The 25,686-nt window shown below is 40.5% G+C and overlaps 1 long non-coding RNA gene across 1 annotated transcript in view; it reads left to right on the plus strand.

Moving 5' to 3' along the window:
- The first annotated feature begins 1,795 nt into the window (after window positions 1–1,795).
- LOC128054408 (uncharacterized) overlaps window positions 1,796–25,686 on the plus strand; it is a 40,880-nt gene continuing 16,989 nt past the window's right edge. The window contains exons 1-2 of the long non-coding RNA XR_008200004.1: window positions 1,796–1,916; window positions 12,730–12,857. This is a non-coding gene — a long non-coding RNA (uncharacterized LOC128054408). The remainder of the gene's footprint in view (window positions 1,917–12,729; window positions 12,858–25,686) is intronic.

Here is a 25,686-nt window from a genome sequence, read left to right on the forward strand (position 1 = left end):
TCTCCTCTGTCCATGCGATTCTCCAGGCAAGAATACTGGCGTGGGTTGCCAGTTCCTTTTCCAGGGGATCATCCCGACTCTGGGGTGGAATCAGGGTCTCCTGCGTTACAGGAGGATTCTTTGCCAACTGAGACACCAGGGAAGCCCACTTTTAGGTTTACTGTTTTCCTTTAAATATATCGCCCCACGATCTTTCTCCTTGCCTGCATTATTCCTGATGAGAAGGCTGTGTTAGTCCTGTCTTTGTTCTTCCATACGCGACATGCTTTTCCCCTCCTCTGTTAGATTTTGTCTTGTTTACTGGTTTTGAGCAATTTTATTATGTATCTTGGTGTAGTTTTCTTGCTGTTTCTTATTCTTGGCATTTGTTGAGCTTCTTGAATCTGTGAGCTTATCTTCTCATCAAATTTAGAACATTTTGGATGTCATTAACTATTTTTCTGTCTACCTCCTTCTTCAGAAACTCTAGCTGCATATACATTAGGGCCTTTTCAGTTATTCTATAGTTTACTGGTACTCTTTTAATTCTCAAAATTTATTTCTTTTTCTGTGTGTTTAATTTTAGGAAGTTGCTATTTCAAGTTCACTAATATTTGCTTCTGCAATAACTAATTTGCTGTTAATTCCACCAGTATATTTTTAAGCTTAGACATTGTAGTTTTTATCTCTAAAAATTGAGGTCTCTTTAAAAAATATATCTTACATGGCTCCAGTTAACTTTTTAAAATATGGAATATTTTAAATATATAGTATATTATAATGTGGTATTATATTAAAATATATTCTAATGTGATATATTAGCTGTTTTAATGTCCTTCTTTGCTAATTTTAACAGCTGTGTCAATTCTAGATTGGTTTTAATTGATTTTTCTTCTTTTTATGGGTCATATTTTCCCGCCTCTTTTCATGACTATTAACCCTCTTGCTGGATGCCAAACACTGTGAATTTTACCCTGTTGGTTTCTGGCTATTTTAATCTATTTTAATAATAAAAAAATATCCTTCAACTTTACTTTGGAAAGCAGCTAAATTACTAGTTTCTTTTGTGTGTCTTGCTTTCCAGATTTGCTTCATGGGAATAGGGCATGGAGAGTGAAGGGTTAATCATTCCTCACTGTAAAGGCAAGCTGTACAGTCTGGCTGGTAGGAACAGCCCTATTTCCAGCCCCATGACCCCGTGTGTGGCCGGGGCTGTGCCTCTCATGCCCTGGACGTTCTTCCCCTGGCCTCAAGTAGTTTCCTCACGTGCTTGCAGGCACCGCTCTGCGCTCTGCTAAACGCTGCAGAGGCCTCGAGCGTTCTCCTTCTGGTGCTCTCTCTCCTCGTGGGTATTCTGCGCTGGGTGCTGAAGACACCCCAGTCTCTCTCGACTCTCAGCTTGGTCTTTCAGCTCAAGCTGTTTGCCAGCTTTTGCCTTCCTTCCCATTCCTCACACCGCAGCCTGGACTCTCTCTCCAGGCCGTGAGGTAGGGCTTCCTCCGTTTTGTTTTCTGTGTCTCGTGGGAGTCATTATCCTCTGTTGCCTTACGCCCTTACTGTCTTGAAAACTGTTGCTCCATGTTTTTGGTGGTTTTATTTTTCAGTTGTGTCAGATGAGAGAGTAAATCTGCTCCATTACCTCATCTGGCTGGAAGCAGAAGTGTCCATTACGTTTTTATTCTATTATGTTCCTTTCAAAATCCTCCTCTGAAGCAATCTTCCTTTGTCACAGCAAACGCGTGAGCAGGCTGCGTGCTCCTCATCCTGCGATTGCTCTGACCCTCAAAGCGAGCCCGTGAGGTGGGTGTCAGATCATCCCCATTTCATGGAGAAGGGAGCCGAGCCTCAGAGAGGTGGAGAGACTTGTCCAAAGTCACCCAGTCTATAAAAGATTAAGCCACAGGCCTCTACAGTGCTGCCCTTGTAGCTCCCAGGAGGTATTGTTATGGTTTTTAAAGTATTTTGGGGAAAGAGGAGAAAAAAAAAAGGTGGGATCCAGGTCACAGGGCTAATGAGCTGGGAGCAGGAGAGGGTCAGGGCTTCTGTGAGTGGTTTTCCTACTGCACCTCTCCTTGACCCACCTCAGAGAAAGGGAGTGTGTCTCCCAGCTAACGCACCCTGCCAGACAGGGTGACTGAGAGGGATGGGGGAAGAAGGGAGCGTCAGAGGGCCAGAGGGTGTGTGTGCAGGGTGTGGCACCAGGGGCCAGGGGTGCGTTCCAGCCAGTGCCCAGGGCCTCCTGCTTTGTGTGATCATCCCTGCTCCCACCTTTCTCTGCGTGAGAAATAAAGGTAGAAGAATAAAATAATGAAGACGTGAGTAGGTGAGGTGTTAGGGAGACAGCTTGTCAGGGTGGGCAGCACAGATGATTGGAGGGTGGGGATGGAGGTGGTGGGAGGCAAACGTGGAATCGGAGCTCTGAGAAACTGGGGGGGAGTGTGGTCAGCGTGGGTGTGCAGAGGGCCAAGTGGGGACAGCAGAGGGTAACATCCCGGGGGCAGGTGCTTCTTGGGGAAAAAAAAGTGATGTGGTCTTTTCCTGGCCCTGGGGAAGACTTTGGAATGTTCTTGCGCAATTTATTTTTAGTGAGATTCCCTTTGGACAATTTTTTTAAAGTGTGGAATGGCGCATAATAGTTACCATTTGTTAAGTTCCTACTGTATGCTCAGAATCTGTTTCACGTGCATTGACTCAGTTCACATCATGCACTATTACTTTCCGAGTTGAGGACTGTCACTAACCCCATCTGACAGGTGAGGAATCTGAGTCTCAGGGATGTGGTGGCTACCTGAGCACTTTCTGATTTTATTTCTTTATTTTAAATGAGAGAGATGAGCGACATAAAGAGGGAATCAGAACCCGCTTACACAGAAGTCACCCAAGGGTTTTTGTTTTATTTTTTTTCAAGGTCTGCCCTTCACTTTGGCAAACTTGGAGTAAGATAGGGGTGGGAGGTTGGGAAAGAAATTAGGTATTACAGACACACTGCCAAAGAAGAAACTTCGTGTACATTGTCTCAAGAAATGGACTCCTATTATCTTGTCTACCCAAGCAGGTGCTGTAAATCCAGCACCTTTCCTGGCTTAGGGTAGGCATTTGGTGCTAGCTATGCCAGGCACATAGCCCATCTCCCTGGCAATACTTCTTGTGCCGGGCATGAGCATGTGACCCAAACTAGGGCAATCACTCCTTTTCTTGGGATTTAAAAAAAACTGGAGCTGACAACTCTGTTTATCTTCGTAGCATAGTGTCTGACTATAATCTGAAAGACACATTCTTCAGCCCAAGACACTGAAAGAATTAAACACATATGCAGATAGAAACAAAGGAAAATAGGAGGTTCTAATGACATCTCTCCCTTTCTCCCTTCCCAAAGCTATGGGACTATAGAAACACTGCCTACCCCTACAGCTTGACTCCAGAGGGGAACACTTGGCCTGGGCTAGGCCACTCAGCACATCCATTCCTCCATTAAAGAAATTGCCAGAGATGGGTGGTACCAAGCTGTCTCAGTGAGAATTAATTAAGGACCTTAACTTAACTTCCCTGGTGGCTCAGACGGTAAAGCATCTGCCTACAATGTGGGAGACCCAGGTTCAGTCCCTGGGCTGGGAAGATCTCCTGGAGAAGGAAATGGCAACCCACTCCAGTATTCTGGCCTGGAAAATCCCACAGATGGAGGAGCCTGGTAGGCTACAGTCCTTGGGGTCACAAAGAGTCAGACACGACTGAGTGACTTCACTTTAACTGAATGTTGAGGCACAATTTTTTTGTTTGTTAATATTGTGAGTTACATTGATTGGCTTTTTAAACATTAAACCCACCTTGAATTCCTGGCATAAAATCCACTTGGTCATAATATGTTATCCATTTAGTATATTCTTAGATTCAAATTGCTAAAGTTTGTTTAGGCTTTAAAAACAAATTGTGCTTATTGAGAGTTATCAGTCTGTAGTTTCCTCATAATGTCTCCTTTTGGTTTTGCTGTCTGGTAATGCTTGCTTCATGGAATGAATTGGAAAACATTGCTCTTCTTCAATTTTTTGGAAAAGTTCATATAGAACTGGCATTTTTTTACCCTGTAAATGTTTGATAACATTCACAAATGAATCCCTGTGGACCTTGAGTAGTGGGAAGGTTTTAACTACAATTTCAATTTCTAAAATATATGGGAAGCTATCCTCTTAACTGTTTCTTCTTGAGTTTTTGTGTTTGTGTCCTTCAGTTAATTTGTTTGTTTCACCTAAGTTTTCAGGTTTATTGTTATAAAATTATTCTCCTATCCTTTCTACACCTGTAGAATCTATAATAATCTCACCTCTCTCTTTTGTAAGTTTAGTAATTTTGTTTTATTTTTTCCCCAATTCATCTGGCTAGAAGTTATGAATTTTATTGATCTCAAAAAACTAGTGTTTTCTTTTATATTTTCTGTTCTTTTTCCATTTTATAGTTCCACTCTTTGTTGTTTCATTTCTTCTGCTTATTTTTGGGTTTAATTTCTCTTCTTATTCTAGTTTTATACTAGGGGAAGTTGAACTCACTAATTTAAAATCTCTATTATTTCCTAACAAAGGCTTTTAGTGGTTTAGCAAAATAGTGGTTTAGCAGCCTTGCACAGATTTTGATATGTTGTATTTTCATTTTCATTCAGTTCAAAATACTTTCTAGTGTCTTTCTGATTTCTTCTTTGATCCATGGGTTACCTAGAAATGGAATATTTAGTTTCCAAATATTTAGGGTCTTTTTTCCCCAGAGATCTTTTGACAACTGGTTTTTAATTTAATTCTATTTTGGTGAGAAAACACACTTTTTATAGCTTGCTTCCTTTTAAATTCATCAAGACTTGCATTATGGCCCAGCGTGTGGTCTGTCTTGGTAAACGTTCCATGTGCACTTAAGAAGATGTGTATTCTGTGGCTTTTGGATGGCCTCTTCTGTAAATGTTTAATCAGGTCAAGTTGTTAAGTGTTGCTCAAGTCCTCTATATTCTTGCTGACTTTTAGTCTCACTGTTCCATTAATTATTGATGGATTTGCAGTTTCTGACTAAGACTGTACATTTGTTTATTTCTCCTTGCAGTGCTATCAGTTTTCATTTTATGTATTTAAAACCTCTGCTATTAGGTGCATAACTGTTTGAGGTGGTTATGTTCTTTTGATTAATTGGCCCCTTTACTTTAAATGGTCTTTTTCTCTTGTAATATCCTTTGCTAGGAAATCTACTTTGCCTAATATTAATATAGCCACTTCGGGTATCTTTTGACCTGTGTTAGCATACTGTATCTTTTCTATCTTTTTACTCTTAACCTATTGGTGTCTTCATATTTAAAGTGTGTTATTTGTAGATAACATGTAGTCTAGACTGCCTTTTTATAAAATGTAATCTGATAATCCCTGCATTTTAATCTTAGACCACTTACACTTTAGTGTGATTATTAATACGGTTACATGTGAGTTCATCATCTTGCTATTTGCTTTCTGTTTATCTGTTCTTTTATCATTTTTTGCCCCTGACTTCTTTTGGATAAATTTTAAAATAATTCACAAATGTGAATGAATGAATTATATAATTCACATTACTGGGCTATTCAGTTCAGTTCAGTTCAGTCGCTCAGTTGTGTCCGACTCTTTGTGACCCCATGAATCACAGCACGCCAGGCCTCCCTGTCCATCACCATCTCCCGGAGTTCACTCAGACTCATGTCCATCAAGTCAGTGATGCCATCCAGCCATCTCATCCTCTGTCATCCCCTTCTCCTCCTGCCCTCAATCCCTCCCAGCATCAGAGTCTTTTCCAATGAGTCAACTCTTCGCATGAGATGGCCAAAGTACTGGAGCTTCAGCTTTAGCATCATTCCTTCCAAAGAAATCCCAGGGCTGATCTCCTTCAGAATGGACTGGTTGGATCTCCTTGCAGTCCAAGGGACTCTCAAGAGTCTTCTCCAACACCACAGTTCAAAAGTGTCAATTCTTCAGTGCTCAGCCTTCTTCACAGTCCAACTCTCACATCCATACATGACCACTGGAAAAACCATAGCCTTGACTAGACGGACCTTAGTCAGAAAACTATTGGCTATACTTTTTGTTTTATTACTTTAGTGATTATTTCAGTGTGTATAATACACCTCTTTACCTTTTCATGGTCTGTCTTCAGGTACTGTTACACCACTTCATGTATAGTATAAAAAGTTTACATTAGTGTTCTTCCACTTTTCCTTTCATATTCTTTATGCTATTAATGTCATGTGTCTTACTTTTGCTATGTTTAAACTCCAGAATATATTATTATTACTGTTTAAATAGTAAAATATCTATTAAGGATATTAAAAAAAATAAGAAAAAAATATTTTGTACTTACCCATATAGTTATCGTTTCTGTTGCTCTTCATTCCTTTGTGTAGATTCAGATTTCCATCTGGTATTATTTCTCTCTGCCTAAAAGTCTTCCTTTATCTTTCCTGTAGTGTGAGTCTGCCAGGATGAATTCCTTCATAATGCATCTTTATTTTTGCAAAATACTTTCGCTGGGTATAGACTTTGTTGACAAGATCCCTGAGTGCTTTAATGATGTTGCTCTGCTGTCTTCTTAGTTGCCATAATTTTGATTAGCAATCTGTGTCATCTTATCTTTGTTCCTCGCAATATGGTGTGCCTTTTATCTCTAGTTGCCTTAAATAGTTCTCTTATTTACTGGTTTTGATCAATTTTATTATAATGTACATTGGTACAATTTTCTTCAGAAGTAGGGTGTGTGTTTGTGTGTGTATGAGCTCTTTGAACTTCTTGAATCTGTGGCTTTACAGGTTTTACCAAATTTGGAAAAAATTGGTTGTTTCTTCAAAATTATTTTTGTTTCCTCACATCCTCCAGTCCTTTGGTGACTTAAATTATATGTGTGTTAGTCTTCTGGACTTATTCAGATTATCTATTTCTGTTTGAGTGAGTTAATATAGATTGTGTCTTTCAAGAAATTGCTGCATTGCATATGAATTATCAATTTTGTCGGCACAGATTTGTTGATACTCTTAATGTTTTCCCCCTTTTCTTTCTGTGTTTTATTTTGAAGAGTTCCTATTGCAATATCCTCAAGTTTACTAGTCTTTATTTCTGCAGTATTTTATTTGCTCTTAATCCTATCCTGTGTGTTTTAAAATAGCTTTTAATGTATTTCTTTGAATTAGTGTCAGTTAGTGGTCAGATTTGATTTATTAATTATTCTCCTCTGTATGGTTTGTGTTTTCCTACCTCTTTGCATTTCTAGTAATCTTTCATTAGATCCTAGATGTTTTGAATTTTACCTGGTGGGTGCTGGATATTTTTGTGTACCTATACATCTTCTTTTATTTTGAATAACAAAATTAAAAAGATTTTATTGAGAAATACAAAGTATCTGAATACATCTAATGTGTGTGGAGACTCATGACAATACTTTGCAAGTAAGCAACTTTATTCTGTGGGTTGAACTTAAGCACTTGCCTTCCAAGTCTTTTGTTCATAGTATTACACATTTTTTTTTGCTACTAATTTGTCTGCTTGTTCAACATTGCAATGTTATTTTCAGCAAAATTTCCTCGTTCTTGAAGAGAGGTATCAATTCGAAATGCTAGGGTGCATGTTTGTAACTGAGCTTTCTATTGTGTCATAAAAGCCTCTGCACTGCTGTTTGTTCTTGGCATTTTGTCACATGCCTTCAATAGACATTACAAAGTTTTATGGGAAACGCAGATTCACCTCTGTGCCTTCAAGGTCCTTGGCCTCTTTCCTGCCATGTCTTGTGCTTCAGAAGAAGAAACCAACTTGGGCAAATCATCATCATCTGTCATGATTTCTGTACTCTGTATATCCAACCAAACAACCAGCCAGATATTTTATCTTTTACAGCAAAATTGCCTTACAGCCAATTAGTTATGTGGCAAGAGTATTTTCAGCAAAAATGCATGTGACAAAGATATTTACAGCAGAGAAGATTATGATAAAAATTCTGGGCACGTGATAAATTCAGTCGGACTCTCTCCATTCTCTTCATCTTTACCTTCTGGGCTCTTTGGAGGTAGGCTGGACCTGCTCATCACTTCCTTGCATAACCTCTCTTTTATATCATATATTTTCTTATTTCTCTGTGCTGAATCCCAGGGGATTTTTTCAGATCTGTCTGCCAGTTTATTAATTCTCTCTTCCTCTTGTTCAATCTGCTCTTTAACCTATCCATTGAGGTAGTAATTTCAGCAATGGTATTTTTCATTTTTTAGTGTCAATCTTTATTCAATCTGCCACGTCATTTTTATAGCCTGTTTACTAGTTTATTTTTAAATTTTCCTATTTATTTGTTTAAATATTTCGTGTATAATCTTCTTAATCTTCGATCTGGAATGTAGTGAAGTTACTTAGAAACAGTTTGATCTTTTCGGTTCTTGCTTTTGTGATTTGTTAGGAAGGTCTAACAAGTTCTAACAATGCCGTAAGCATTGTTAGGGCAGTGCTTAATCTAGGATGAGTTATTCTCCAGAAGTAAAGGAAGACGCTTATGATTGCTCTACCTAATGCTCTGTGAAACTTTAGGCAAGAGGCATTGTTTTCAGCCTTATATGAGTGCCAGGTTCTGTTAGTTCCCACACTTTTAGATAGTTCTTTCCATAGCCTCAGGTATTTTTCTTGTGGGTATGAGTTGATCATTACTCTGAAGCAGGGAAAAGTCTAACAGAGGTTTGACAAGAGAACATGCTGGTTATAGCAAACACCATTTTCCAGCAACCCAAGAGATGATTCTATACATGGGCATCACCAGATAGTCAGTAATGAAATCAGATAACGTTCTTTGCAGCCAAAGATGGAGAAGCTCTATATAGTCAGTAAAAATAAGACCTGAAGCTGACTATGGCTCAGATCATGAGCTCTTTATTGCCAAATTCAGACTTAAATTCAATAAAGTAGGGAAAACTTCTAGGCCATTCAGGTATGACCTAAATCCAATCCCTCATGATTTTATAGTGGAAGTGATGCTTAAATTCAAGAGATTAGATCTGATGGAGTACCTGTGGATGGAGGTTTGTAACATTGTATAGGAGGCAGTGACCAAAACCATCCCAAAGAAAAAGAAATGCAAAAAGGCAAAGTGGTTGTCTGAGGAGGCTTTACAAATAGCTGGGGAAAGAAGAGAAGCAAAAGGCAAGGGAGAGAGGGAAAGATATACCCAACTGAATGCAGAATTGCAGAGAATAGCAAGGAGAGATAAGAAGGCCTTCTTCAAAGAACAATGCAAAGAAAAACAGGAAAACCATCGAATGGGAAAGACTAGAAATCTCTTCAAGAAAATTAGAGATCTCAAGGGAACATTTCATGCAAGGATGAGCATGATAAAGGACAGACATGATAAGGCCCTAACAGAGGCAGAAGAGATTAAGAAGAGGTGGCAAGAATACACAGAACTAGAAAAGCCTTAATGACCTGGATAACCATGGTGTGGTCACTCACCTAGAACCAGTGGGCCTCAGGAAGCATTAGAATGAACAAAGCTAGTGGAAGTGGCAGAATTCCAGCAGACCTATTTAAAATCGTAAAAGGTGATGCTGTTAAAGTGGACCTATGCACTTCAAGCCTGTGTTGTTCAAAGGTCAGTTGTTTTAATATGCTCAGACTGCCATAACAAAATACCACAGACGGGGTGGTTTAAACAACAGAAGTTTATTTTCTCATGGTTCTGGAAGCTGGAAGTCCAAGATCAAGGTGCTAGAAAATTTAGTTTTTGATAAAGACTCTGTTCTTGACTTGTATATAGTCACCTTATCACTATGTCCTCGCATACCTTCTCCTCTGCGTGTGATACCAGTTGCATTGTATCAAGGCTCTACTTTATGACCTCATTTAAGCCTTAATTATTTCCTTTAAAAGCCCATTTCCGTATACAATCACATTGGAAGTTAGGACTTCACATACAAATTTTGGGTGGGACACAATTCAGTCCATAACAAAGTTTTTTGTTCATTTTTAAAGTGGGTTGTTGTATTTGTTGTTGTTGACATATTTTCTTTATATATTGACATATGTTCTTTATATAGTCTGGATATTAATGTATTATAATGTATATGATTTACAAACATTTCCTCTCGATCCATAGGTTGCTTTTCAGTCTGCTGATTGTGTCTTTTGATGCATGGAAGTTTTAACTTTTGGTGTCACTCATTTTACCTATTTTTATTTTTGTTGCCTGTGCTTTAGGTAATGTATCCAAGAAATCAGACAAATCCAGTGTCATTAAGATTTCCCTCTATGTTTTCTTCCAAGAGTTTCTTCATTTTTCTTTTTTTTTTACACATAGCTATCCAACTTTACCAACATTAAAAAAAAATGACTTTCCACATTGAATGATACTGGCTCCCTTGTCAAAAATTATTTGACCATATATATGAGGATTTATTCTGGGCACTCTATTCTATTCCATTGGTCTATATGTCTGTATTTATGACAGTACCACAGTGATTCCCTGGTGGCTCAGATGGTAAAGCGTCTGCCTACAATGTGGGAGACCTGGGAAGACCCCCTGGAGAAGGAAATGGCACCCCACTCCAGTACTCTTGCCTGGAAAATCCCATGGACAGAGGAGCCTGGTAGGCTACAGTCCATGGGGTTGCAAAGAGTTGGACACGACTGAATGACTTCACACACACACACACACACACACACACACACACACACGCCAGTACCACACTATTTTAATTCATTTATATTTGTAGTAAGTTTTGAAATCAGAAAGTGTGAATTCTCCACCTTTGTTTTTCTTTTCCAAGATTGTTTTGAATATTTGGAGCTCCCTGAGAGTCTATATGGATTTTAGGACAGATTTTTCTACTTCTATAAAAAAGGCTTTGGGATTTTGATAGAGAAACATTGACTCTACAGATCACCATTGGTAGTACTCTTAACAATATTATCTTCTAACCCATGAGCATGGCTTGTCTTTACATTTGTTTGTGTCTTCTTTTGTTTTTTGAGCAACATTTAATAGTTTTTAGTGTACCAGTCTTTTGCCTTCTTGGTTAAATTTATTCCTACCTATTTTATTCTTGATGCAATTATAAATGGAATTTAGGAATTTGAGAGTAGCTTAGCTGGGTGGTTCTGGTTCAGAGTCTCTCATGAGGTTGCTGTAAACCTGTTGGTTGAAGCCAATCATCTCAAGACTTGAATAATGCTGAAGAATCCACATGTAAGCTCATTGCATGGTCTGGGTGCCTTGGATCCTTGCTTCATTGCCCCATCCATAGCCTACCTAAGTGTCCTCGTGGCATGGCAATTAGCTTTGACCAAAACAGGGTATCTTAGAGCCACAGAGTGCCAGAGTGTAACCTTTTATAGCCTACCTGTGGCAGTGACTTATGTCCCTTCTGCAATGTAGTGCTGGACACCATAATAAACACCAACCCTGGCATAATATGAAAGGGGACTTCATCAGTGCCCCCTAATTAGGGCGCGGAGGAAGTGACCATTGTGACCTGTCTTGGAGGCTGGCTGCTTCATCATCCAATATTCAATCTGTATCCAAACTTCTCCGTACAGCCTATTATTAAAAACTTCTTATTTGGTGTTGGGGTATAGCCAGTTAACAATGTTGTGATAGTCTCAGGTGAACACTGAGGGGACGCAACCATACGTGTACCTGTATCCATTCTCCCCCAAGCTCCCATCCCATCCAGGCTGCCACATAACATTGAGAAGAGTTCTGAGTGCTATACAATAGGCCCTTGTTGGTTATTCATCTTAAATATAGCAGTGTGTGCATGTCCATCCCAAGCTCCCTAAATATCCCTTCCCCTTGGCAACCATAGGTTCATTTCTAAGTCTATGAATCTCTTTCTGTTTTGTAAGTTCATTTATATAATTTCTTTTTAGATTCCACATATAAGGGATGTCATACAATATTTGTCCTTCTCGGACTTACTTTCATTCAGTATGACAATCTCCAGGTCCACCCATGTTGCTGTGAATGGAATTATTTCATTCTTTTAAATTACAGCCTATTTTAAAAAAACTAGTATCCATGGTATTTGGTTGTCATATGCGTTTATATGTCATCTAGTTTTTAAAATCTAGAACGTTGACTTTCTGAAGAGGCCAGGCCAGTTGTCTGTCTTGCAAAATATCCCACAGTCTAGTTGATTATTCTCACTTGACTTCTTCCTCCCTCTCCTGAATTCCCCGTGGACTGAAAGCTCAGTCTCAAGGTTTATTAGATTCTTGTTAAATATAGTGGCAAGAAGACTTGATAGTATAAGCTGTGTACCTCTTTTGAAAGTCCTATTATTATAATAATCTCAGAAAGTCCTACCATTAGTGGGACTAAGTTTCCTCATTTGATTCCATCTCTGTCTCAAACAGACTTTCCCCCAGTCCTCTGCTGTGAGTGCCACCTTCACACCCTTGTCTGAGGCACTTGGTGCCTTCACTTCATGAGCTTTTCTAGAGATTTATGGTGCTAACTGAACGCATTCCCCCACAATTGAGGAGAAGCTGTTTCTTCTGGACTGCTAAGACAGTTATCGTCAATATCATCAATCCACTTTCTTTCCAGCATCCATGATTTTGTTGCCATTATTTCCTTTCCTGTTCTCTTAGTCATCATGAATGAATGCTCCTTAAAGCCTTATTTGTCAACCTACCAAAGACCAGAAATTTATCTCTGCTCAAGCTCATAAGCTTAGGATTCTGTCACTTTAACTAAAGCTCTAACCAGTGAAACTACTCTTTCCCTTTGCAGACGAAGAACATGAGGCCCAGAGAGGGTTTTGCATGTACCCAGACTCTCACAGCTCGTGGATGGGGTGATGTCAGGATTGGACCTCAAATCTGCCTGATTCCACAGCTGCTGTTGTTCCCCAGGCCCTGGTACGTGCTTCAGACCCAATCTTACTGCTTCTAACAATTAGACATTTTAGTAAATCAGAAGTTAATAAAACAGTTCAGTTCAGTCGCTCAGTCATGTCTGACGCTTCGTGACCCCATGAATTGCAGCACGCCAGGCCTCCCTGTCCATCACCAACTCCCGGAGTTCACTCAGACTCACGTCCATTGAGTCAGTGATTCCATCCAGCCATCTCATCCTCTGTCGTCCCCTTCTCCTTCTGCGTCCAATCCCTCCCAGCATCAGAGTCTTTTCCAATGAGTCAACTCTTCACATGAGGTGGCCAAAGTACTGGAGTTTCAGCTTTAGCATCATTCCTTCCAAAGAAATCCCAGGGTTGATCTCCTTCAGAATGGACTGGTTGGATCTCCTTGCAGTCCAAGGGACTCTCAAGAGTCTTCTCCAACACCACAGTTCAAAAGCATCAATTCTTCAGCACTCAGCCTTCTTCACAGTCCAACTCTCACATCCATACATGACCACAGGAAAAACCATAGCCTTGACTAGGTGGACCTTAGTTGGCAAAGTAATGTCTCTGCTTTTAAATATGCTATCTAGGTTGCTCATAACTTTTCTTCCAAGGAGTAAGCGTCTTTTTAATTTCATGGCTGCAGTCACCATCTGCAGTGATCTTGGAACAAAAAAAAAATAAAGTCTGACACTGTTTCCACTGTTTCCCCATCTATTTCCAATGAAGTGATGAGACCGGATGCCATGATCTTTGTTTTCTGAATGTTGAGCTTTAAGCCAACTTTTTCACTCTCCTCTTTCACTTTCACCCAGAGGCTTTTTAGTTCCTCCTCACTTTCTGCCATAAGGGGTGTCATCTGCATATCTGAGGTTATTGATATTTCTCCCGGCAATCTTGATTCCAGCTTGTGTTTCTTCCAGTCCAGCGTTTCTCATGATGTACTCTGCATATAAGTTAAATAACCAAGGTAACAATATACAGCCTTGATGTACTCCATGGAGAACTGAATCTTGATGGCTAAACATTTATACAAAAGTCTGACAAAAATCAGAAGTCAGTGCATTTTGTTTGGCATGGGTAGGAGGTGAATAGTCCTTTATACTGACTGGAAGGCTAGTGTCTACATCTGAGGCCTCCCCTTTCCTAGAATGACACAGTAAGTAAGCCGTGGAGAATCATAGTGATGTGTCTTAGTATCCAAAAATTTAGTCTCGGAGGTTTTTATGGGCTGAATTGTGATATCCTCAAATTCATGTGTTGAAGCCCTAAACCCTAATCCCTCAGGATGGAGACAGGGCCTTTAAAGAGGTAATTAAAGTGAAACAAGGTCATATGAGCGGCCCTGACCTAATGTGGCCGGTATTGTTTTAATAAAAGGCAGTGAGGATGTGGACAGTGGGAAATACCAGAAACGTGCAGAAACACAGGGAAGACGCTCACTGAGCAAACCGTGAGGCTGCCATCTACAAGCCACGGAGAGAGGCTCAGAGAAAACCGAACCCACTGGCATGTGATCTTGAACTTCTAGCTTCTAGAACTGAGAGGAAATGAATTCCTATTGTTTAAGCCACACAGTCTGTGGTCTAACCCAGAGGGACAGTTGTTGAGTTCTTACCTTCCTCATTTCATAACAGAAATATTGGTTTTGTATTAGTCTGGGTCAACACTATCTTCTATAGCAAATATGCCCCCCTCCAATATAAAATGGGTCATATAAAATCAGTTTATTTTTGTTCAGAATAGATATTTCTGATGGGTGCACATTTCTCCTTCAACTGCTGATGCAGGGACTTAGGTTCCTGCCACTGAGTGGCTCCACCATCCAGCTTCAAAGCCTGACCGCCGAGATGCTTGCCTGCAGCAGGCCACAGGAAAGCATGGAGGCCATGGGGGACAATGCAGGGAAGGGCTCTGTGGGCAGTCCTGAAGTGATGTGCACCACTTCTGCTCACATTCCTCTGGCCTGAACTCAGTCACTGGGCCGCACGGAGCTGTCTGGGACCTGCAGCTTAGCCATGGGGCCAGGAGGAAGAAGATGAGGCTTGGGGAAACCCAACGAGTTTTGGCCACCAGTATAAGTCCCAGAGAATTACCGTTCCCTCATCGTATTATTCCAATCAGATAGGATACTCCAAATAGCTTCTTTAGGCCTCAGTTTCAACTGTGACTGCCTGGCTCAAAGATTTTTAGGAAACTGCCTCTTTTTCTACAGCTCCTCAGAGAGGCTGTATAGAACCAAAGCAAGCCAAAACCTTACGCTGACTCTCATTGCATTCTTGTGTCAGGGTGGCATTTTCTGGATTCATTGACCAAGACCATGAAGGCTGAGGGAAGAACCCTGAATGGAAGTTCTTCCAGGCTCCATTTGAGAGACACGAGACAGAGGAAGTGACGTCTTGTGGTTGCATACAGCAGAGTTCAGATTTGACACCAGGTCTGGTTGGCTCAGAGTTTTAGGGCAGAGTGTAGTTGCAGTGACTTTTGCTTTCAATAAGTAGGACCATTGTTATAGGTTACTCTATCCTCAGTTAATAGGAATTCATGGTTGAGTCTCAATTCTGTCTGTAAATATCTCTTTTTGTTTCTTATCTCTTATCAAAGCTTTGTGGTCTTGGGTGGGTTTCTTTGTCTTTTGGAGCCTTTCAGCATCTGTGATATGGGATTGTTAGTAGCTAGTTCATGGAACTTTCTTATGGGCTATAGAAGTTGGTTCTTGGGATGGGCTTTCTACAGTGCTTCTAGGATATAGAATAGGGGCCCTGGTGGCATGTCTGTTGATGTGAGGCTGGAGTTAGACACACATACCACGTATGCATAGGAACTATGGGGACTGCAAGGACTAGAGGACGCATGACAGGTGCCATTGGAAGAGACAAGGAGCAGCTGCAGTTCATCCCCAGATGACTGTCTCCACATGTGGAAACCAGACCTCAGGGTATAAAGCATCGATTTCCCAAGAGAGGCCAAAACCCTCAGTTCGTTTATGAACTCTCTCAACTGTTAAATGTTGGCATCTTATTAAAACAGAAATCCTGTGAACCAAACAACAAGTTCTTGACTGCAAGCGAGAGGAGATTTTTGTCATGGAGCTCTCAGAATGTGCCAGGCTCTGTGCAGGCTTGGCAGGAGACAAGGCAAGTTGGCCTGACCTCCCCAGGGGGGCCATAAGCCAGCGGTGAGAGCCTACATGAGAGGGTGGCACTCTAATAGGATTTGGTGTAATGGGATTTGACCTGCATTATCTTTGAACTCCTTAGGCCTGGGTCTGCAGAATGTTCTTTGTAGCCGAAATTGAAACAATAAAGCAATTTATGGCTCTCAGAGATGTCTTGGGAAACATTTCCAGGGCTTTAGTGTTTCCTGAGGATTTTCACTATCTCACTTGATCCATTCTGTTAAATGAGCAGTAATACATCTTCCCTGGTGGGGCAACCAGGGCTTATAGAAAATAAGGGTCTGAGAGTCACATGAGCTGGCCTGGGACCCCAGCCACAAGGTGGCTCAGGTAGAGATGGGGATGGCGAATGACGGGTTTGAACACTGGGTGTTTGTGCTGAGCTGGTTGGATCTTCTCTCAACCCTGTGAGATCAGCCTCATTGTCTCCACTTTAGAGCAGTGACTGAGGCTGAGAGGGCTGAGGTGACTCGTCTAGAGACACAAGCCAGGACACTCATCAAAGACACCAAAGAGTGTCCGTGAGCTCCTTGAAGTCACCTGCAAAATGTTTCCTGTTTGCACTTTTGTCTGTTTCTAAGAGAAAAGATTAAAATCTTCAACAGATTCTTGAAGGGATCAGTGATTCCAAAATGATAAAAAGTCACTAATTTAAGCCAAGGTCTTTCTGACTCCATGGCCTAGACCCTGAGATCCCTCCGTGGGATCCTGGTTACAAGAACGTTCTTTCAACCAACTGATATAATCTCTGGGTCTGGGTCCCAGCTCTACCACTTACTAGCTGCAAAGACCTCATTTCCTCGTCTGTAAAATTTGGATTCATTTATTCAATAAATATTTTATCAGACTTCCGTACTGACTCATACTGTTGTGGGCCCGGAGGACACTGCAGTGAACAGTTCCTGCTGTCCTTGATCTTCTGTTGTAGTGAGGCGATAAAGACAGTGAACAGGAGGATTGTTAGGTGGTGCTAAGTGTTAATGGAAACAAGAGTAGTGCGGTAAGGGTATCAGGTGTGCTGCTGGGTGAGACCGAGCACTGTCATATAGTGAGGGCAGGGAAGCTCCTCTGATGACCGTCTAAGCAGAGACCTGAATGAAGAGAGTGTCACGGGGCTACTGAGGGGACAGCCTTCCATGCCAAGGGGGAAAATAATAATTTGCCACATGTGAGGGAAGATGAAGAACTGTTTGTGGCTCACAGGATAAACGCTGGAATTCTTACACTGGCATTAAAAGCTTTCCTCAGTCAGGTCCCAAATTATTTTCTGATCATCTTCTAAGTTTCCCTCCTCATCCCTCATGGGTTTGCTTGTTTTTGTTTTTGTTTTTTTAAATTAATTTTGATTGGAGGATAATTACAACATTGTGATGGTTTTTGCCATACATCTACATGAATTGGCTGCAGGTATACATGTGTCCCTCCCATCCTGACCCCCCTACTCCCACCCCACCCCATCCCTCTGGGTTGTCTCAGAGCACTGGCTTGGGGTGCCCTCCTTCATGCTTTGAACTTGCACTGGTCATCTATCTTACTTATGTACATGTTTCAATACTATTCTTTCAAACCATTCCACCCTCGCCTCTCCCACTGAGTACAGAATTCTAATCTTTACGTCTGTGTCTCCTTTGCTGCCCTGCAAGTAGGATCATCAGGACCATCTCTCTAGAGCCAAACATCCTGGAATGTGAAGTCAAGTGGGCCGTAGGAAGCATCACTACGAACAAAGCTGGTGGAGGCGATGGATTTCCAGTGGAGCTATTTCAAATCTTGAAAGATGATGCTGTGAAAGTGCTGCACTCAATATGCCAGCAAATTTGGAAAACTCAGCAGTGGCCACAGGACTGGAAATGTCAGTTTTCATTCCACTTCCAAAGAAAGGCAATGCCAAAGAATGCTCAAAACTACTGCACAATTGCACTCATCTCAGACGCTATAAAGTAATGCTCAAAATTCTCCAAGCCAGGCTTCAGCAATACGTGAACCGTGAACTTCCAGATGTTCAAGCTGATTTTAGAAAAGGCAGAGGAACCAGAGATCAAATTGCCAACATCCGCTGGATCATGGAAAAAGCAAGAGAGTTCCAGAAAAACATCTATTTCTGCTTTATTGACTATGCCAAAGCCTTTGACTGTGTGGATCACAATAAACTATGGAAAATTCTGAAAGAGATGGGAATACCAGACCACCTGACCTGCCTCTTGAGAAACCTCTATGCAGGTCAGGAAGCAACCGTTAGAACTGGACATGGAACAACAGACTGGTTCCAAATAGGAAAAGGAGTACCTCAAGGCTGTATACTGTCACCCTGCTGATTTAACTTATATGCAGAGTACATCATGAGAAATGCTGGGCTGGAAGAAGCACAAGCTGGAATCAAGATTGCTGGGAGAAATATCAATAACCTCAGATATGCAGATGACACCACCCTTATGGCAGAAAGTGAAGAACTAAAAATTCTCTTCATGAAAGTGAAAGAGGAGAGTGAAAAAGTTGGCCTAAAGCTCAATATTCAGAAAATGAAGATCATGGTATCCAATCCCGTCACTTCATGGGAAATAGATGGAGAAACACTTTATTTTTTTTTGGCTCCAAGATCGCTGCAGATGATGACTGTAGCCATGAAATTAAAAGACGCTTACTCCTTGGAAGGAAAGTAGTGACCAACCTAGATAGCACATTGAAAAGCAGAGACATTACTTTGCTGACAAAGGTTCGTCTAGTCAAAGGCTATGGTTTTTCCTGTGGTCATGTATGGATGTGAGAGTTGGACTGTGAAGAAAGCTGAGTGCCGAAGAATTGATGCTTTTGAATTGTGGTGTTGGAGAAGACTCTTGAGAGTCCCTTGGACTGCAAGGAGATCCAACCAGTCCATTCTGAAGGAGATCAGCCCTGGGATTTCTTTGGAAGGAATGATGCTAAAGCTGAAACTCCAGTACTTTGGCTACCTCATGCGAAGAGCTGACTCATTGGAAAAGACTCTGATGCTGGGAGGGATTGTGGGCAGGAGGAGAAGGGGACGACCGAGGATGAGATGGCTGGATGGCATCACTGACTCAGACTCACGTGTTCACTCAGACTCACATCCATCAAGTCAGTGATGCCATCCAGCCATCTTATCCTCTGTCGTCCCCTTCTCCTCCTGCCCCCAATCCCTCCCAGCATCAGAGTCTTTTCCAATGAGTCAACTCTTCACATGAGGTGGCCAAAGTACTGGAGTTTCAGCTTTAGCATCATTCCTTCCAAAGAAATCCCAGGGCTGATCTTCAGAATGGACTGGTTGGATCTCCTTGCAGTCCAAGGGACTCTCAAGTGTCTTCTCCAACACCACAGTTCAAAAGCATCAATTCTTCGGCACTCAGCTTTCTTCACGGTCCAACTCTCACATCCATACATGACCACAGGAAAAACCATAGCCTTGACTAGACGAACCTTTGTCAGCAAAGTAATGTCTCTGCTTTTCAATGTGCTATCTAGGTTGGTCATTACTTTCCTTCCAAGGAGTAAGCGTCTTTTAATTTCATGGCTGCAGTCATCATCTGCAGTGATCTTGGAGCCCCCCAAAATAAAGTCTGACACCGTTTCCACTGTTTCTCCATCTATTTCCCATGAAGTGATGGGTCTGGATACCATGATCTTCGTTTTCTGAATGTTGAGCTTTAAGCCAACTTTTTCACTCTCCACTTTCACTTTCATCAAGAGGCTTTTTAGCTCCTCTTCACTTTCTGCCATAAGGATATGTGTATTAACGTACAGTATTTGTTTTTCTCTTCTGACCTACTTTACTATGTGTAATAGGCTCCAGGTTTATCCACCTCATTAGAACTGACTTAAATGTGTTCCTTTTTATAGCTGAGTAATATTTCATTGTATATAGGTACCACAACCTCCTTATCCATTCGTCTGCCAATGGACACCTAGGTTGCTTCCATGTCCTACCTATTGTAAATAGTGCTTCAGTGAACATTGGGGTACATGGGTCTGTTCAGTTTTGGTTTCCTTGGGGTATATGCCCAGTAATGGGATTGGTGGGTCATATGGTAGTTTTATTCCTAGTTTTTTAAAGGAATCTCCACACTGTTCTCCATAGTGGCCGTACCAGTTGTGTTACCACTAACAGTGTAAGACACCCTCTCCAGCATTTATTGTTTGTAAACTTTTTGATGATGGCCATTCTGACCAGTGTGAGATGATACCTCATTGTAGTTTTGATTTGCATTTCTTTAATAGTGAGGGATGTTGAGCATTTTTTCATGTGTTTATTAGCCACCTGTTTGTCTTCTTTGGAGAAATGTCTGTTTAGGTATTTTGCCTACTTTTTGATTGGGTTGTTCGTTTTTCTGATATTAAAGCTGCATGAGTTGCTTGTGTATTTTGGAGATTAATTGTTTGTCAGTTATTTCATTTGCTATTATTTTCTCCCATTCTGAGGGCTGTCCTTTCACCTTGCTTATAGTTTCCTTTGCTGTGCAAAGCTTTTAAGTTTAATTAGGTCCCACTTGTTTATTTTTGTTTTTATTTCTATTACTCTAGGAGGTGCATGGATTTATCTCTGGACTTTCTATTTTGTTCCATTTGTCTATCTATCTATCTATCTGTCTATCTATATATATATTTCTGTCCTTGTGCCAGTACCATACTGTCTTGATGACTGTAGCTTTGTAGTATAGTCTGAAGTCTGAAAGGTTGATTCCTCCAGCTCCTTCTTATTTCTCAAAATTGCTTTGGCTACTTGGAATCTTTTGTGTTTCCATACAAATTGTGACATTTTTTTGCCCTATTAATAGTTCTGTGAAAAATACCATTGATAGTTTGATAGGGAATTGCACTGAATCTGTAGATTGCTTTGGGTAGTATAGTCATTTTCATAATATTGATTCTTTCAGTCCAAGAACATGGTATATCTCTCCATCTGTTCATGTTGTCTTTGATTTCTTTCATCAGTGTCTTATAGTTTTCTGCATGTAGGTCTTCTGTCTCTTTAGGTAGGTGTATTCATAGGTATTTTATTCTTTTTGTTGTAATGGTGAATGGGATTGTTCCTTTAATATCTCTTTCTGATAGAAAGCCCAGAGATAAACCCACATATCTATGGGCACTGTATCTTTGACAAAGGAAGCAGAAATATACAATAGAGAAAAGACAGTCTCTTCAATAAGTGATGCTGAGAAAACTGCACATGTGAAAAAATGAAATTAGAACACATCCTAACACTGTTCACAAAAATAAACTCAAAATTGAATTAAAGACCTAAATGTAAGACCAGAAACTGTAAAACTCTTAGAGGAAAACATAGGCAGAACACTCTTCGACCTAAATCACAGCAAGATCCTCTATGACTCACCTCCTAGAGTAATGGAAATAAAAACAAAAATAAACAAGTGGGACCTAATTAAACTTAAAAGCTTTGCACAGCAAAGGAAACTGTAAGCAAGGTGAAAGGACAGCCCTCAGAATGGGAGAAAATAATAGCAAATGAAATAACTGACAAACAATTAATCTCCAAAATACACAAGCAGCTCATGCAGCTTAATACCAGAAAAACGAACAACCCAATCAAAAAGTAGGCAAAATACCTAAACAGACATTTCTCCAAAGAAGACAAACAGGTGGCTAATAAACACATGAAAAAATGCTCAACATCCCTCACTATTAAAGAAATGCAAATCAAAACTACAATGAGGTATCATCTCACACTGGTCAGAATGGCCATCATCAAAAAAATCTACAAACAATAAATGCTGGAGAGTGTGTGGAGAAAAGGGACCCCTGTTGCTCTGTTGGTGGGAATGTAAATTGATATAGCTTCTATGGAGAACAATATGGAAATTCCTTTAAAAACTAGGAATAAAACTACCATATGACCCACCAATCCCACTACTGGGCATATACCCCAAGGAAACCAGAATGAAACAGACACATGTACCCCAATGTTCATTGCAGCACTATTTACAATAAGTAGTACATGGAAGCAACCTAGATATCCATCAACAAATGAATGGATAAAGAAATTGTGGTATATATATATATACACACACACACACACAATGGAATGTTACTCAGCTATAAAAAGGAATGCAGTTGAGTCAGTTTTAATGAGGTGGATGAACCTAGAGCCTATTATATACAGTGAAGTAAGTCAGAAAGAGAAAAACATATATCATACATTAATGCATGTACATGGCACCTAAAAAGATGGTGTTGATTAACCTGTTTGCAGAGTAGCAGTGGAGACGCGGATATAAAGAACAGACTTGTGGGCACAGTGGGGAAGAAGCGGGTGGCATGAAGTGGGAGGGCAGCGCCGAAACACACGCATCAGCACATGGAAAACACAGCCAGCGGGCATTTGCTCTCTGACACAGGGAGCTCAGACCTGCAGCTCTGTTACTAACCAGATGCGTGGGACGTGGCGGGAGGTGGGAGGAAGGTCCAGGAGGGAGGGGACATATGTATAACTATGGCAGATTCATGTTGATGTAGGGCAGAAACCAACACAATATTTGTTGTAAAGCAATTATCCTCCAATTAAAAATAAAGTATACAATTCAATGATTTTTAGTATATTCCAACAATTGTGTAGCCATCACCACAGTCAACTTTAAGACATTTTTATCACCTCAAAAAGAAATCTCATACCTTGTATGTATCACCCACAACTCCCATCACCAATTCCCCCTCCCTCTTTCTCTGTGGATTTTCCTATTCTGGACATTTCATATAAATAGAATCTTAACTATTTATATGATAGATTAAAAAGATTTATGGCCTCAAAGATTTCAGGGTTCTCTGTATGTCAAGATACAGATTGTTCTAAGTGAAATATTTGATCTGCAAACACGTTCTCTCAAGTATGAAATCTTTTCATTCTCTTAACATTGTCTTTGAAAAGAAGAAATTCTTAATTTTGATGGTGTCCAGTTTATCAACTTTTTCTTGTACTGTACTGGTCATTCTTCTACTGTTGTGTAGCAAAGACGTCTTTGCCCAACCCATGATCACAACGATTTTCTCATATGTGTTTGTGTAGGAACTTTTTCTTCTAAAGAGAGACTAGAAATCTGTTTGTCATGTGAAATATCTCAGTTTGTGTTTTTAAAATAAAATATGTCTATGGGATAGAAAAGAACCACGAACTACCAGTTTTTGTATATTAGGACCCTCCACACAGTTGAAAATCAGCTTATAACTTCCAGTTGGCCCCATATTTCGACAGTTCCTCTGTACCTGCTGTTCTGCATCCATGGGTCCACTCTTGGTGGATCATGTGGTGCTGCAGTCTTTACTACTGAAGAAAAGTCTGCACTAACTGGACTTTCACAGTTCAAATCCATGTTGTTCAGGGATCAACTGTATTGTATGCAAAATTGCCTTTATTTGGCTGTTTTGATCTGTTAAAACTGGAGCTTCGTGCTTAATGGTCTTTGCCAATTGTTAAATTAAAAGCCACCAATGGAGTCACTGATGTCTGCATGTTACAGTGACACATTTTGGTCTGTCCTTTTGTTTTTTAAAAATTTTTGTCTCTCTGTTCGATTTCCTTGGGTTTGCAAGGGATCCCATGACACATGAGGAAACCAAAGCCTAATGAAGTGAAGCATCTTGAGGAGGACACCCAGCAGGACTCCACGTAGGTGCACGCATGGGAAAGCTCACAGATCAGATCACCTGGCACTGTGCTCGCCAAGGCAGAGGGCTCCAGGAATGTCATACTTGAACTTCACAGCTTAAATATGTTCAATTATTTAAACATTGCAGCCAGTGCACCAAAACCCCTCAGATGTCTTGCATGCTAAATATTAATATTGCAGAGACAACCAGCACAGCTTCTTACATGTTCGGTTACCTGGACTGAGTGCAGCCTGCCCACTCAGTCCCTCAGGCGTATCTGACTCTCTGCAACCCCATGGTCTGTAGCCTGCCAGGCATCACTGTCCATGGAATTTTCCAGGCAAGAATCCTGGAGTGGGCTGCCATTTTCTCCTCCATGTTGAGTGCAGGCTTGACACTAAAGTTTCTCCTCTGTCTCTGTGTAATTACAGAGAATACTGAAATTTCAAAGCAAACTTTTAAATGCCACGAGCATTTCCACCTCGCATTCCTTGCAACTTGGGATTTTCTTGATATTTACAATTTTAAAAAGGACAGGACTTTAAAAAGTCAGTGCTGAGGCTGAAACATGATTGTATCTGTCAAGCATATCAAATATCTAATTTCCTATTCTTCTTGATCCTTTAAAACAACATCATTGTTTTAAGTGATTGACCTTATAATAAGTAAATGTTACAGAGTTTGCGGCAGAGGTACCAAAAATTTTATCATTTTCCTTTTCTTGGTAAAGAAAGTTTGCATTTCCCGGAGTCCCTTTTGTCTGAACTGAGGCAGGTTAACTGGATACTGTCGCAAGATAGTAGGAGGAAGGATGTAAGTCACTGATTGAGAGAGATGGGAATCTGCCAAGAGACAGATTTTTGATCTGTAGAAGATCAAAATCAGTGATTGAATTTAATGTCCAAGTTTTACAGGTGAGGAACTTAAGGGCCAGAGAGAAGCAATGACTTGTCCAGGGGTACACAGACAAGGCAGGGCTAGAATCCAGTGTAGAGACAGCTGTAATTTTAGCCTGTTTTTTCTTTTAGTAATGGCAGTCAAAATTTCCCATATTGAGTGCAGTGTGGAATTTCTCATATTCCAGCTATATGCTTCATACAGGACTCACTCTTATCCCTCATCTTACATAGTCTATCACTCAGACCTGAATGATTAGCTATGACATATGACATATGACAGACCTATGACCCTGTCAGGACCAATCAAAACTGGTCTCTGGACTTTCGCTAGAGCTGCTGGAAAATAGTTACTCTTCATGGGCTGTTGAACCAAAAAGATATGTGTTAGTCTGCTGAGGGGCCATCTTAATATGTTTAGGTTGAGAATACAAGGGAAAGCAGAACTGCAAGATGAAGCCTCATCTTGGTGATGTTGTTTGAGCACCTAGAGCCAAGCATCCCTGAAACCCACACTTTTATTCACATGAGTTAATACATTTCCTTTTTGTGTTTTTACCAGTTTTGATTGGTTTTCTGTCAATTGCTTCTGAATTATTCTGATTTATACAAACAATTTTGTTCTTTTTTCACTAATGAACAGGAATTACTGTATTTTTCTACGTTACTGACAAGAAAATGGAGACCCAGCCCACTTGTAATCAGGGGCTTCGAGTTACATAAGATTCAAAGCTTCTTGGCTGTCTTTTGCCTTGGGACTGCCTCCATCCCTTGCTTGGGTGTGGACATACTTTTTCCTATTTCTTGAGAGGTTGTTGAATACAATATCCACCACAGATTAGGTGCCAAAACACTGTTGATATGAAACAAAGAAAGAAAAGCCCTACCTAAAAACTGTTCAAAGTGTATGAAGTTCACGGTTCACGGAAAAAGAAATACAAATAACAAGCACACACCTGAAAGATGTCTAATGTCACTAATAATTAAGAAATAGAAATAAAAATGAGGTACCATTTTTCACCCAGAAGTTTAACAAAGAGCTAAAGGCTGTCTTATACCTGGGGATGGGGAAATGAGCACTTTCATGAGGACGACACTGGCATTATGGAGGGTAATTTGGCAATTCTGTTGAATGTGAACACGAACAAGCCACTAGGCCT

Source organism: Budorcas taxicolor, chromosome 10, assembly GCF_023091745.1.
Source record: "Budorcas taxicolor isolate Tak-1 chromosome 10, Takin1.1, whole genome shotgun sequence".
Lineage (NCBI taxonomy): Eukaryota > Metazoa > Chordata > Mammalia > Artiodactyla > Bovidae > Budorcas > Budorcas taxicolor.